This window comes from Rutidosis leptorrhynchoides, chromosome 1 (genome assembly GCF_046630445.1).
Source record: "Rutidosis leptorrhynchoides isolate AG116_Rl617_1_P2 chromosome 1, CSIRO_AGI_Rlap_v1, whole genome shotgun sequence".
Lineage (NCBI taxonomy): Eukaryota > Viridiplantae > Streptophyta > Magnoliopsida > Asterales > Asteraceae > Rutidosis > Rutidosis leptorrhynchoides.
Window position 1 is genome coordinate 415,188,422 of NC_092333.1, and position 15,186 is coordinate 415,203,607.

Here is a 15,186-nt window from a genome sequence, read left to right on the forward strand (position 1 = left end):
ATATCTGTATAATATATCTTATATTTAATATATATTAATAATTAATATATTAATAACAATAATATAATTTAATAATAATAATAATTAATAAATCTGATTTTATTTGATTAGAAATACTGATATATAAATATAATTTAATTATTAATAATATGATGTAACTTGTTATTAATTATAAAAGTACTAATGAATTAATAATAATAATATCGATAATAATAAAATGATAATTTGATAATATGATAATTTTTTCAATAATAATAATGATAAACATGATAATACTAATAATAATAATATAGCATATTACATGTATCAAATCTGTTATTAATAATAATAATGAAAGTATTAATAATTTTAATATATTAATTATATTCAAACTTGTAATCTAATATAATACCATTTATTATTTATGGAAGACTATGTTATATGATGACATTTACTGAACCGTTAAAATTTATATTATATATATATATATATATATATATATATATATATATATATATATATATATATATAAAATAGAAATCATATATATATATATATATATATATATATATATATATATATATATATATTACATAGATTTTTATTATATAATATGTTGTTTTACTTTATTCTAATATTTTAATTACATTTTATTATTTCACATTATTATATATATTTACATTTATATCTATCTATATTTATATAAACAATTGTTCGTGAATCGTCGGGCATAGTCAATGATTAACTAAATCCGTATAAATAGTTCAAAGATTTTTGAGATTCAACTAAGTCGACTTTGCTTATCATGTCGAAACCAAATAAAATTATTTTTAAATTTAGTCAGAAATTTCTGGGTTGTCACAGTACCTACCCGTTAAAGAAATTTCGTCCCGAAATTTGAGTGAGGTCGTCATGGCTAACAATAAAAATGTTTTTATGACGAATATGAGTTGATAATTAGAGTTTTATCATTATTGATTAATATAGATAAAACGATTCGATTATGTGAAGCGTACGAGTGAAGCTGTCACAAAAGATTGTGATAGAGATTTAACTTTTGACGTAGTCACGGTGGATTTTCTGAAATTCAAGGAATTTAAAGAATCTTTTAATCAGAAAGAAAATGTAATCGCACGATTTATTAGCAAACTGTCGAAATTACGAAAGAACAGAAATATCAAGGAAAATATTTCTATGATATGCTTAGAGATTAAGTAGAATGAAAGAGTCGTGTAACATGACACATGAGGACGTTATGGTCTGTGAATCATCATGTTTCATTAGAAACTCAGCATGACTTACTGTAATATAATCACGTTGATCAAGTGTCATTATATTATACTAACTCATGCATCAGTTTCCAACACTACTTCAAAATCATTCATATTTCAAACTCGAATTTTTAAAGAAATTTAGAAACTAAAGTAGTTTCCTTTATGATGTAATATATATAGCACGAAGTGATAAATAATTTCGGACGAGAATATTTATGAAAATATCTTCAGAAATATCGAAGATATTTATGATGATATTTTGGAATTTTTAAGTTCGAAGGTTGATGAAGAAAAATTTTCCGTTTGATTTTAACATGACTTCGGAGCAAGATATTCTCTAAAGATTTCATCGGATCCAGAATTATCTGAATTCTTTGAATATAGGATATGGTCCTTGTATTTGTCCTTGGTCTCCTTCGTGGTTAGCTCAATCCGTTTTCCAGTTCCAACTTTTCTGAGCTTTTCCAACGTATCCTTCTTTACCATCAAACTTCTGACTGTTACGGTCATTTACGGTTGTCTACAGTTTCTGTTACTTCATTCGACTTTTCAATATTCAGAGTATTGATTTGTAGACTGAATGCTCTTCAAAATTTCATAATGGAAGATCATAATTCTATGAGATAAATGTTATATGTATACATACAACTGTTGATGTAGGAACATTGCGAGATTCAAAATACTGATTGATAATTCCCGGAATTAGTATGGTAATTCTAGTTAGAAGATGTGGATGAGTTAAGATAAGGCTTTAATGAACAAATAAAAGGGTTCTTCGGAGAGACTTAAGCCAATGAGTAATGAAGTTGCTGGTAAGTTTACTGCTAATGTGGTGGGATATAAACGGTTCCCCGGTAACGATGATGAAGGGGTAAACGTATATATCAATGTTATAATATGACTTATTTGAATAAAAGATCGATGTTGATTTGCTGGAGCTGTGACAAAATTGACTAATTTGAAAAGGAATTGCAAAGTTATTTTCGGTAATAGCAACGCCAAAAGAGCTAGTACAGATACGTGTTAAATGTTTACTCAGGTTCCGATTGTTTTCAGGTGCATAACTATATACATCAATCTTTTTTTCTGTAGATGAAGTGCGGTTGGTTCATCCTCTCGATTGAGGTGTTTTCAAGAATCATGAAAGGTTTGAACACAGATTGTAATCGTCATGATACAAATGAGGTTTAAGATGAAATCAAGTGGCAAACTTGAAGAAATGTTTAGTTCCATATGTTATAATCAATATTTTAATTCATTTTAATTGTCCAATGTTATTAGTTCACAGTCGATAGTCTACAGTTAACAGTCCAATAATTCATATATAGTTTAATATATAATATTCGAATTAATTAATACGTATCGTGACCCGTGTACATGTCTCAGACTCGATCACAACTCAAAGTATATATATTATTTAAGAATCAACCTCAACCCTGTATAGCTAACTCTATCATTACTGCATATAGAGTGTCTATGGTTATTCCAAATAATATATATAGATGCGTCGATATGATATGTCAAAACCTTGTATACGTGTCCCGATATTTAAAGTGCGTAAAATAAATAACAGAAATTAAATGACGATAAATAAAATTGCGAGAATATAAATTGCGAGAATATAAATTGCGATAAATAAAATGTAATACGGAATTAACAGTTAGCTAGGATTTTGTTAGCGTGGATTCTTAACAAAATTTATCATAGTTAATTTGTCTGTTTCTAACAAATTTTATTTTGTCAAAAGTTTTCTTCATTATGCCACTTGTTGGATTCTGATAAGTCAAAATCCAAATATGAAATTGAATGAAAATGGTTATTCTGTGGTGAACAGATTCGTATATCTATGAATGTAATCTGTGAATCATTATGTTTCATTAGAAACTCAGCATAACTTACTGTAATATAATCACGTTGATCAAGTGTCATTATATTATACTAACTCATGCATCAATTTCTAACACTACTTCAAAAACATTCATAGTTTAAACTCGAAAGTTTACAGAATATAGAAACTAGCAGTTTCTTATATGATGTAATACTGATAGCGCGAAGAGATAAATGATTTCAGATAAGATTAGTTATGAAAATATCTTCAAAAATATTGAGGATATTTATAATGAAAGATATGATAATATCCTAGAATATCTAAGATCAGAGGATGATGAAGAATATTGTCCGTAAGGGTTTAGAGTAAGGAGCAAGATATTCGCTAAAGACTTCAGCAAGCATTGAATCATTTGGATTCTTTGAAGGAAAATTTAGCCTTTGTGTTTTGTCCATGGCCTCCATCATGGTTTGCTCAATTCATTTTCCAGTTCTAATTTTTCTGAGTTTTTTCAACATACTATTCTTTACCATCAAACTTCTGAGGGTTAAGGTCGTTTACAGTTTTTGCTGCTTCATCAGCAATTTCTAAATTTGGACTATTGATTCGTAGACTGGGTACTTTTCAGAGTTTCAGAATGGAAGATCATAATTCTAAGAGATAAAGGTTATATGTATACATATAACTGTTGATGTAGACATGCTTCGAGATTTCAAAATATTGATTGCTAATTCCTGGTAATTGATGTGGTAATTCTCGTTATAAGATGTGGATGAGTATATTAATAGGTTTTAATGAACCAATATAATGGTTCTTCGGAGAGATATAAGCCAATGAGTAATGAAGTTGCTGGTAAGTTTACTGCTAATGTGGTGGAATATAAACGGTTCCCCGGTAACGATGACGAAAGGCAACTTATATATCAAGGTTATAATAGAGTTTATTCGGATGAAAAGTCGAAATTGATTTGCTGAAGCTGTGACAAATTTGACTACTTTGGAAAGGGATTGCAAAGTTATTTTCGGTAATAACAACGCCAAAGGAGCTAGCACAGATACGTGTTAAACGTTTACTCAGGTTCCGAGTGTTTTCAGGTGCATGACTATATGCATCAATCTTTTCTTCCGTAGATGAAGTGCGGTTGGTTCATACTCTCGATTGAGGTGTTTTCAAGATTCATGAAAGGTTCAAACACAGATTGTAATCGTCGAGATACAAATGAGGTTTAAAATGAAATCAAGTGGCAACTTGAAGAGATGTTTAGTTTTATATGTTATAATCAATATTTTAATTCATTTTAATTTTCCAATGTTGGTAGTCCACAGTTAACAGTCCACAATTAGTAATTCAATAATTCATATATAGTTTAATATATAATATTCGAATTAATTATTACGTATCGTGACCCATTGTATACATCTCAGACTCGATCACAACTCAAAGTATATATATTATTGTAGAATCAACCTCAACCGTGTATAGCTAACTTGATCATTACTACATATAGAGTGTCTATGGTTATTCCAAATAATATATATAGATGCGTCGATATGATATGTCAAAACATTGTATATGTGTCATGATGATATTTAAAGTGCGTAAAATAAATAACAGAAATTAAATGACGATAAATAAATTACGATAAATAAAATGTAATACGAAATTAACAGTTAGCTAGGATTTTATTAGCGTGGATTCTTAACAAAATTTATCATAGTTAATTTGTCTGTTTCTAACAAATTTTATTTTGTCAAATGTTTTCTTTATTATGCCACTTGTGGGATTTTGATAAGTCAAAATTCAAATATGAAATTGAATGAAAATGGTTATTCTGTGGTGAACAGATTCGTATATCTGTGAATGTAAGTAGGATAGTAATGACTATTGAATCAAATTGGAAGAATATACAGTGTAACTTATTAATGTGAGGTCTAAATATTTCTAGGGTATTACCTACCCGTTAAAATATTTTCACCATTAACAGTTTGTACAAAAGAATTTTTAATTACAATCTTTATGAAAATATACTTACATATATATATTTCTTCAGATGTAATCATGAATTTAGTGAGTTAATATGATATTAATCTCATTTGCTTTTCCGTTTGAACAAGAATATATAATCTATAAAACATTAGAGATTACATAATCTCCATGTCAAACGAAGTTAAATGATGTAGAACGATACGTAGAACAATGATTATACTCGAGGTACATAATAAGATGTTGAGGCATGGATTGTTGATGGTACTGGTGCTGTTACTAATGGTACTGTTGGTGCCGATGATGTTGCTGAAGCTGGTAAGTTTTGTACCATATTCTCCAAGTTTATTACTCGAGCGCGAAGTTCGTTGACTTCTTCTATTATTACGGAATGATTGTCGGTCGAAATGAGCGGATGAATAAGGTTAAGAATTTTTGAATATCATATAATCATTGCGAGGTATCCTGGAAATGAGAGTGATTATAGTGTATCGAACTGGTTCGCCGGTAAGTGCTTCAGGTTCTTCGCCAAGAGGTGAATTTGGTTGGTGGAAAGGATCGCCTTCTTCACGTCTCCATTGATTAAATTGGCTACGAATCCATCCCAATTCATCCTGAATTGATGATGGCTGATTAGTTGATCTATTCCGATTACACTGCTTTCGGAGCTCAGGTGAATATCCATATCAGAATAGCTATCGAAATTCAAGGGACTCGAACTGGTTGAAGGATCCATCTCGTACGATCAGATGGAGGATTTTCGATATGAATTAGATTATAGGATGTAGATTAGTATTCTACAATACATAATTTACATATGCATATATAATACTAAAATCTCATAAGTTACGGAGGAATCTACGGAAGCTGCCAGGCAAAGTCTATAGTAACAGATACGGTAAGATATGAATTTTTTTGTCTATACACTATTCATGCAATCAATGCAGTAAGATGTGTCTAGACTAAGAATGATAAGCAGGTAATTTCTGACACGAAATGATAAGCAAAACTTTTGACATGCAGACACGGTCGAAGTCCAGACTCACTAATGCATCTATGCAACTATCAGTTAGACACACTAATGCAAGACCTGGTTCGCTAAGACCACTGTAACGACCCGGATTTTTTCGATCGTTTTACACTTATAAGATTAATATTTACATAAATTAAACCTTACCAACATGATAAGCAATCTAAATTGTTGAGACTTATGTTTTTGAAAAGAGTTTTACACAACGTTTGACCGTCCAATTTGACCGATGATATCACGAACTATATAACATACGATAATTATACATTTGTGTATATATATGTATTTTTATATATTTAACATGATCTAAGAATGTTTTAATATCTCATTGTGTACTAATAACAATGAGTTATAAGTATATTTTGAGACTACTAATTTAAGTTTTCAAAACGATAACTATATGTGACGTTCTTCGACTTAAATACTTAAAACTTATAATGCTTATACATGTATCGTATAGATATGTATTTTATCACTTTTAAAGGATTTATATACATAAAACAATATAAGTATATTTAAAAAAGATAGCTATATTTGAATCCTCGTTCCATTTTCTCAAGATTTTTATACGTATATCTAGGGTATATGTACCCGTATCATACCCAGCTTCTATACGTATTTACTATTGGTATATACACATCACAATCACTTTATTAACAGCCATGAGTCAGCAAATTTTGAATCTTAGCATGCATGATTAATCAATTTGGCATATTACAAGACTTTTGCATAATATTACAAATTTATACATCTTTTCACCACCATTTATACTCCATTCCATTTTCATTTTTACTACACATTTTCTCTAACCAAAAATACACTCTTAGGAACCTTAAGTGTTCTTCACAATCTCAGCAAATAACCATGAAGATCTAGCTTCAAAAACAACCATTAATCATCATAAGAAAATCCATTCAAGAACACTTCAAAAATCCTTCCAAGTAAACAAGTTTACTTCCAACCTTTCAATCCAACTCCACCACTCTTTTGATTCTAGGATTTTTCTCATCTCTTACAGTAACTTTGTCCAAGTAACTTGAGGTAGTAACCTTATTCATAATCTTATTCAATTCATATTCATATAGCTATCTTATTTTGTGGTATAAAATTTTAACAACAAGAACATAGTTTGAATAATTTCAAACTTGTTCGCAAACTAAATAGATCCTTCTAACTTGACTTTTAAAACACTTCAAGACCTGTAATATATCATAATGATATGCTAACTTAACAGGATATAACTTGGTTTTACAAAGAACACCTTAAAAACTGAATCTACGTCGTCAGAGTGCAACCGGTGGTTGTTTTGGGTTGGATAATTAAAAACCATCTTAAGCTTTGAATTGGAAGTTCATATTCTGGAAAATGATATTTCTTATGAATATGTTAAAACATAAAAATTTCATGGTTTAACTCAAAGTGTAAGCATTTTTAGAAAAATGATCATTAAATGTTGTTTTTATGATGGAAAATGATCACTTTCATAAGTTTCACCAAAGTTTGACCTATAACCTGTGATTTCGAATATAACCTAAGATATTTTCAGTTCATATTCTTAAAATTTGACTCGATCTAAGGAAGTGACAAGGTGAACCAACAAAAACGGAGTTGTAATGAAGAAACTACGACTAAAACAAGATCGGGTATCCGAAGCTAGTTTAGCTACGAAAATATTTGGAGAAAAATTAAATTAATCATATATTTTCTAATTAATATGATATTTCACATATATTTACTTATGATTTGATTTTATATATTTCTGGACCACCCGTAAACAACACGAGAAGATTAATCATAAGACCTCATGATTGTACGCAACACGTCATTTGACAACACGGTACTTTATGTACGCAACACGTCACTTGACAACATGGTACCATGGGTCGAGATTAATTCTGATCAATACGAATACGATGGGGTCTTTATTTATTTTATTTAAGCAACTAATTGTGGACCACTAACATCGGACTGCTAACTACGGACTAAGAAAATATTAAAAGTATTAAAAGTATATATATATATATATATATATATATATATATATATATATATATATATATATATATATATATATATATATATAACGATTACTTGAAAAGAAAATATGTTGATATATTATATATATGGTTAGGTTTGTGATATCAATCGGAGATCAAGTCGTGTTTATTACCTTCAAGGCAAAACGTGAGTATATAGTCCCACTTTTAAACTCTAAATATTTCGGGATGAGAATACATGCATTTTATGATTTACGTTATGGATACAAGTGATTAAAAATATATATTCTACGTTGAGTTGTACCACTGGCATACTTCCCTGTAACTTGGTAACTATTATTTACATGAGTTATTGTAAATGCGAATCCTGTTGATAGATCTATCGGGCCTGACAACCCCAACCGGACTGGACGACCAGTATTCAACGGTTGCACAGTACTTCGTTTCGGTAACTACACTTGGTACGGTGTAGTAAGATTTCATAATAAAGGGAATATGCGACGTTGATTAAATGTTAAGTATGGTTATCAAGTGCTCAACAACTTAGAATATTTTTATTAAAACGTTTATATATGAAATCTTGTGGTCTATATTTATAACGCTGCTGGCATTAAACCTATATCTCACCAACTTTATGTTGACGTTTTAAGCATGTTTATTCTCAGGTGATAACTAAAAGCTTCCGCTGCAACATGTTGAATTTAAGCAAGATCTTGAGTATGCATATTTGTGTCAAAAATAAAACTGCATATCGGAGGATTTGTAATGTAAAATATGTTGTAGGTCGTATTGTTATTATCACATGTAAAGTTTGTAAGTCTAAGATTATCGCTAAACGATAATCATTATTAAGTTGTTTAAACCTTGTATTTATAATAAAAGCTATGGTTTGTATTGTAAAAACGAATGCAGTTTTTGAAAAATGTCACATATAGAGGTCAATACCTAGCGATGAAATCATATGTTATTGTATTCGTCCTTATGGTTAAGGTCGGGTTATGACAACCACCGCTCTGATACCAACTTTAATGCCCCGTTCATATCGATTATAAATGATTCATTGATTTCATTGCGAGGCATTTGACCTCTATATGATACATTTTACAAACATTGCATTTGTTTTTAAAAGACAAACTTTTATTTTGTCGAAAGTTGACAGGCATGCATACCTTTCATAATATATCCAAACTATAAATGACTTAATATTAATTTTGATGAATTCAACGACTATAATGCAACGTCTTTTGAAATATGCCATGAACGACTCCAAGTAATATCTTTAAAATGAGCAAATGTACAGCGGAAGATTTCTTTAATACCTGAGAATAAACATGCTTTCAAGTGTCAACCAAAAGGTTGGTGAGTTCATTAGTTTATCATAAACAATCATTTCCATAATTTAATAGACCACAAGATTTTATTTATTCAATAATCATACACTCGCAAGTGTTTAAAAATTCATTCATATGGATTGAACACCTGGTAACCGACATTAACAAAATACATCTAGAATATCTCCAAACATATAAAATCGAAGTACTAAAGCAGTTCAAATTCTCTGACTGGGGCTTGTCAAGGCCCATAGATCTATCTTTAGGATTCGCGTCAATTGGTGGCAATTATAATAAACACCAATTCTTAGGCTACCAAGTTCAACAAGGGCAATATCCGGTATAACAATTCAACCATAGAATGTATTTTCGATTACTTGTGTCTATTTCGTCAAACATTTATAAAAGCGCATGTATTCTCAATCCCAAAAATGTATATTGCAAAAGCATTTAAAAAGGGAGCAAATGAAACTCACAATACAATATTTTGTAGTAAAATTATGCATACGACGATACTGAACAATGCAGGGTTGGCTTCGGATTCACGAACCTATATCAATTGTATATCTATTAAAACATATAATGGAAATCACATAATTTCATTTATTAATTATATATTATTTATGTGTTTGTAGTTTATATAATTTAAATTAAATTCCATTTAAAAATATATACTTATATTATATCTTAAAGTATATGTTATATATATTTATTTTATATATATTTAAAATGATTAGAATCTATACATTTAGTTATATTAATATATCTATGTATATATTTAGTATTATATTAAAAATATCGAATTTGTTGTATGTCGGTATTTATATAAGAAATGTTAATATGTCTTTTATATAGTTATATAGATTATTAATATAGTTGTAGTATATATAATAAGTAGGTTTTATGTACCAAATATCTATTTGTTAAAAATAATAGTTTTGATATTAATGATTTTACTAATAATAGTCTACTAATAATAACTTTATTAATGATGATAATACTAATAATAAAAATGATAATGATAATAATGATAATACATATGTTAATAATGATTCTAATAATACTAATAAGTACCTAATGATACTAATACTAATATTAATAATAATAATAATAATAATAATAATAATAATAATAATAATAATAATAATAATAATAACAATAATAATAATAATAATAATAATAATAATAATAATAATAATAATAATAGTTTGTGTTATTTTGATAATAATAATAATCTTAGTCATAATAATAGTAATAATACATATATTAGTAATAATAATAATGATAAAAATTATAATTTTAGTAACAATAACATTAATAATAATAATAATAATTTTGGTAATGAAATCTACCTTCCAAAGCTTTTCAAAAAAAAATATGTCCTGAACAGGGTTCGAACCCGAGACCTCTCGCTCACCTGCAAACACACTTAACCATTCTGCCATTCCTGTTTTTCGGATTATACTACAACCCAAATATATATATATCTAGTACTTGTTTCAACTAGTTCATCATCTTCTTACCCTTCTACCTTAAATCCATTCAACCATGGAACTTCAAAAATCAAAATAACGAATTCGGGTTTTCATTTATGACTTGTAAACAACATGAAACAAAAAAATAAAAGTGTTCTTGTAATTAAAAAAATTGAGAAAAAACTGAAAACAGCCTACTGCTGAAGCGAGTAACTCTTTAAAAAAAATTAATGTTTTCAATTATGAGTTCGTTTTGGACAATATTTACAACATGAAATATGTTTCAAATCATTCCTAAAAACTTTGTGAATCATCAATTTCAACAGAAACATCAATTAGCACTCGAATTTGATTGTAGAACAATAGTTGACTTTTCAAAATTGAAACTTTGACTCGCAAATTCGAATTCATTATTAAGAATTGGCACTTGAGATTTTACAGGAAGTTTAAGTAAATGATTCCTAACAACTCTGCATTTTTAGTTTTTGAAATTTGTTTCGAATTCAAGTTAGTGTATATCACTGTCAAGAACTCATGAACTCAAAAATTGATTTTGAGATTAAGAATGTTATAGGTTATGATTACAACATGAATTGTGTTGCAAATCATTCCTATAATCTTTATGGATCATCAAATTAACTGGAAACATCAAAACAAACTCGAATTTGATTCAAGAACACTTAGTTGACTTTGAAAACCAAAACTTTGACTCTCAAATTAGAAATTAATAGAAAGAATTGAGGATTGAAAACTTACAGATAGTTTAGATAGACGATTCCTAACAAGACTGTATTAGTACATTTTGAAAATTCATTCGAAATCAAAATATGGTTAAAAAGATGAAGAACAGAGGATACGAGCTTATATTTGTGATTTTTATGTTTTACTTAATGAATTGCAGAATTTATCTATATGTATATAAATATAGTAGTAATAAGAATAATTTAATAATAATAACAATTAATAATATTAATATAATAATAAAACTGAATTCAAACAATGCACAGTAACAAATAGTTCAGCAGCGGGTTGTTTGGAGTTTTCTACCGACAGTTTCCACGGACTGTGTATCGTGCGAAATTAGTGACGGATAAAAGTGTTCAGAAAAATCCCATATTTTTAAATTAACTATATTCATTTATTTTTGGCATTATGGTATAAAATTCAGTCATTAATTTAATAAATAAAAATTACATCAACTGTCCCTCTCATTTATGGGTAAAATATAAAAAAGTGTTAAAATTAAATAACTCGATCCTAAATATACTTTTAATAAGTCTATAACTTATATAACTCATTTTCGGATCACCTTTTATTCTAAAATTATATAAGTTCATTTTTAACTTGATTAATAACCATCAAGATGATAAACGAGTGCTACGAGCGTTTATTAAATAAATTTCTAAATTAGATATATTCAATGTACTTTTCATATATAGATAGATTTATAGTAATGTCATGTATTATTTTATTTACACAAATAAACTAACTCATATAAGTTTCTATTTCAAATTAATATATATATATATATATATATATATATATATATATATATATATATATATATATATATATATATATATATATATATATATATATATATTTACAGATAGTGGTTCGTGAATCGTCGGAAATAGTCGAAGGTCAAATAGATAGTTCAAAATTTTTGAGATTTAGTTTAACAGACTTTACTTATCGTGTCGAAACCATATAAAGATTAAGTTTAAATTTGATCGGAAATTTCCGGGTCGTCACAACCAGGAGCGGCGCTATTGCCATAAGAGCGGCGCTCCTGCACCTGAATGTTGCAGATTCAAAATTTAACTAAGTGTCATTCCAACCCAATTACCCAAACATAAGTTTACACTTCAAGAACCCAAACACAAGTTCATTACGACACAAAATACCAACGTTTACACATTTTAGTCTTACATAACCATTAGTTGCAACAAAACGACCCATTGTAATTAAGGTGACAAATTCGACCCAATTACACCAAAACAAGGATTAAGACTCGACATCCCAACCCTATACCAAGAGCATAATCCCGGGGACTACCAAATCCCCAATCCGTGTCCAAATCTCCGAAAGCCACCCCATCGAGCCCAAGTGCTCCTACACATCTAGTCTAACAACTAGCTAGCCTTACAATCACGATACCTGTAAAAAGGTAAACAATGAGAGGGGTAAGCTTAACGCTTAGTGAGTGCAATAAGTATACACATGAATATATAATTTACCTACTTGCAGCCACCTAATCACATACCACAAACATGCTAGCAATATAATATTAGCATACGAACTCTAAGTATAAAGCTAATAATCTCCAATACCGCAACAAGCATAAACAATAGCATATACTCCAAAATACAATATGCTTCACTACAATACATACACAAAATATATGGTTAACCATACACACGTCATGGTGCTACCAGCTCCGTGGTTCACACCATACGTAATGCTATGACGCTACCGGCTCCGTGGTTCACGTCACTACGCATTCGAGTCATACTCTTTTATCGTGCTACCGGCTCCGTGGTTCACATTTCGGTGCTACCGGCTCTGTGGTTCACACCTAATTTTATAGTACTATTGACTCTGTGGTTCACACTTTGATGCTACCGGCTCCATGGTTCACATCACAACACGTGCACCATGATGCTACCAGCTCCGTGGTTCACATCATAGCACACTCATACACACTATGGCACTCCCGGCTCCGTGGGTTATACCATAGCATACAAATAAATATACTATATACATACATGCATAAATATCCCACTCACTTTGGAATGCCCGCACAAGTTATGTATGTAAATCACCTCCAAACGCAACCGAGCAAACCTTTACCTATAATACACATATAGGTACAATACACATAAATAACAATTCTCTAAAAGAGAACTCAACACTCACATCCCTTAGTCGAGGGATCTCACCTTGCTCGTTTGATCCGCCCATTTATCTCCTAATGAGCTCAATTCGATTACCACTTTGGGTGGTAATTCAAACCCACACTAATAAGTACAAGTTAACCCAATTTGTACTTTACACTAATTAGACCACCCTAGGTCCTGACACTAGATTACTAGTTAGTTAGTAATCATACAAACATCACTTGCCCAAATCACCCAACTTAGGCAATATCAACCCATATTGCCCTTGACCACCTTTGACTTAAGTAAAATTCACCCAATATCACCCAATACCAATAATGACTAGTGATTAAGTTTCCAAAACACCAATTATCCAATTTAATCAAGTGCTCAAGTATCCATTTCACAAAACTTGACCTAAATCCTTAGTTTGACACCAAATCCAAGTCAACACACAATTTTGACCAAATCAAACTCTTAAACACACCCAAATCACCACCATGTTATCCAATTGATTAATAACACTATTAAAGGTTGATTTTAAATCATTAACCTAGCCATCAACAACAACTTCACCTCTTTGAGGCATTTCATTAAACACCTTGTGTACATGACTTAAAACTTGTTCTTATGAACATCAAATTCACCAATACTCATCCAATCTAGTGATTGTCACTTAAATCCAAGGAAAATACACTCAAATTCATCATTAAACCCTAATCCCACCCTATTAGGGTTCATAATCACAAGCTTGCCCCAAAACCCCCAAATTTCATAAAAAATGGGTTTTATAACTCATCACTAACATAAACCCTAACCCAAACAAGAATCAAACAGCACCTGATCAGCGTCAAAAGCGGCACTCTTAGCATAAGAACGGTGCTCCTAGAGCCTTCTAGCTCACAATTTAAAATTTAAAATGTCTGCATTCGAATTACGGTCGTCTGGGCTTTTGATTCACCTCAATTCGAGTTCGTATGAGAAAGTTATGGCCCAAACGGTGAACGTGCGCATAACCCGCAACATACACCAAACTTTTGCACATCAAATTCCCGACGCTCCCAACACAATATCATTATTGGAAATAATAATATTTTAAGTCACTACAACATCTCAAAACACCTCGATCACTCTTGGTATTATTAAATTACCATTTAAAATAATACTCCAAATTTTGGGATGTTACAAGATTTATTGTCAATAAGAAACGTACCCGTAACAAGCTCCGGGTCTTCTTGCGCTTCTATCGCATTAATATTAAAAACTCTTCCGCGGCCTTGTCCGTTATTATTTCCTTGATTTGGGAATTCGTTTCTGATATGACCTAGCTTTCTGCATCCATAATAAATAATGACGGAATTATTTGTTCCGACATTATTTATCCCTTTATTCTTGTTAACCATTGGTCTG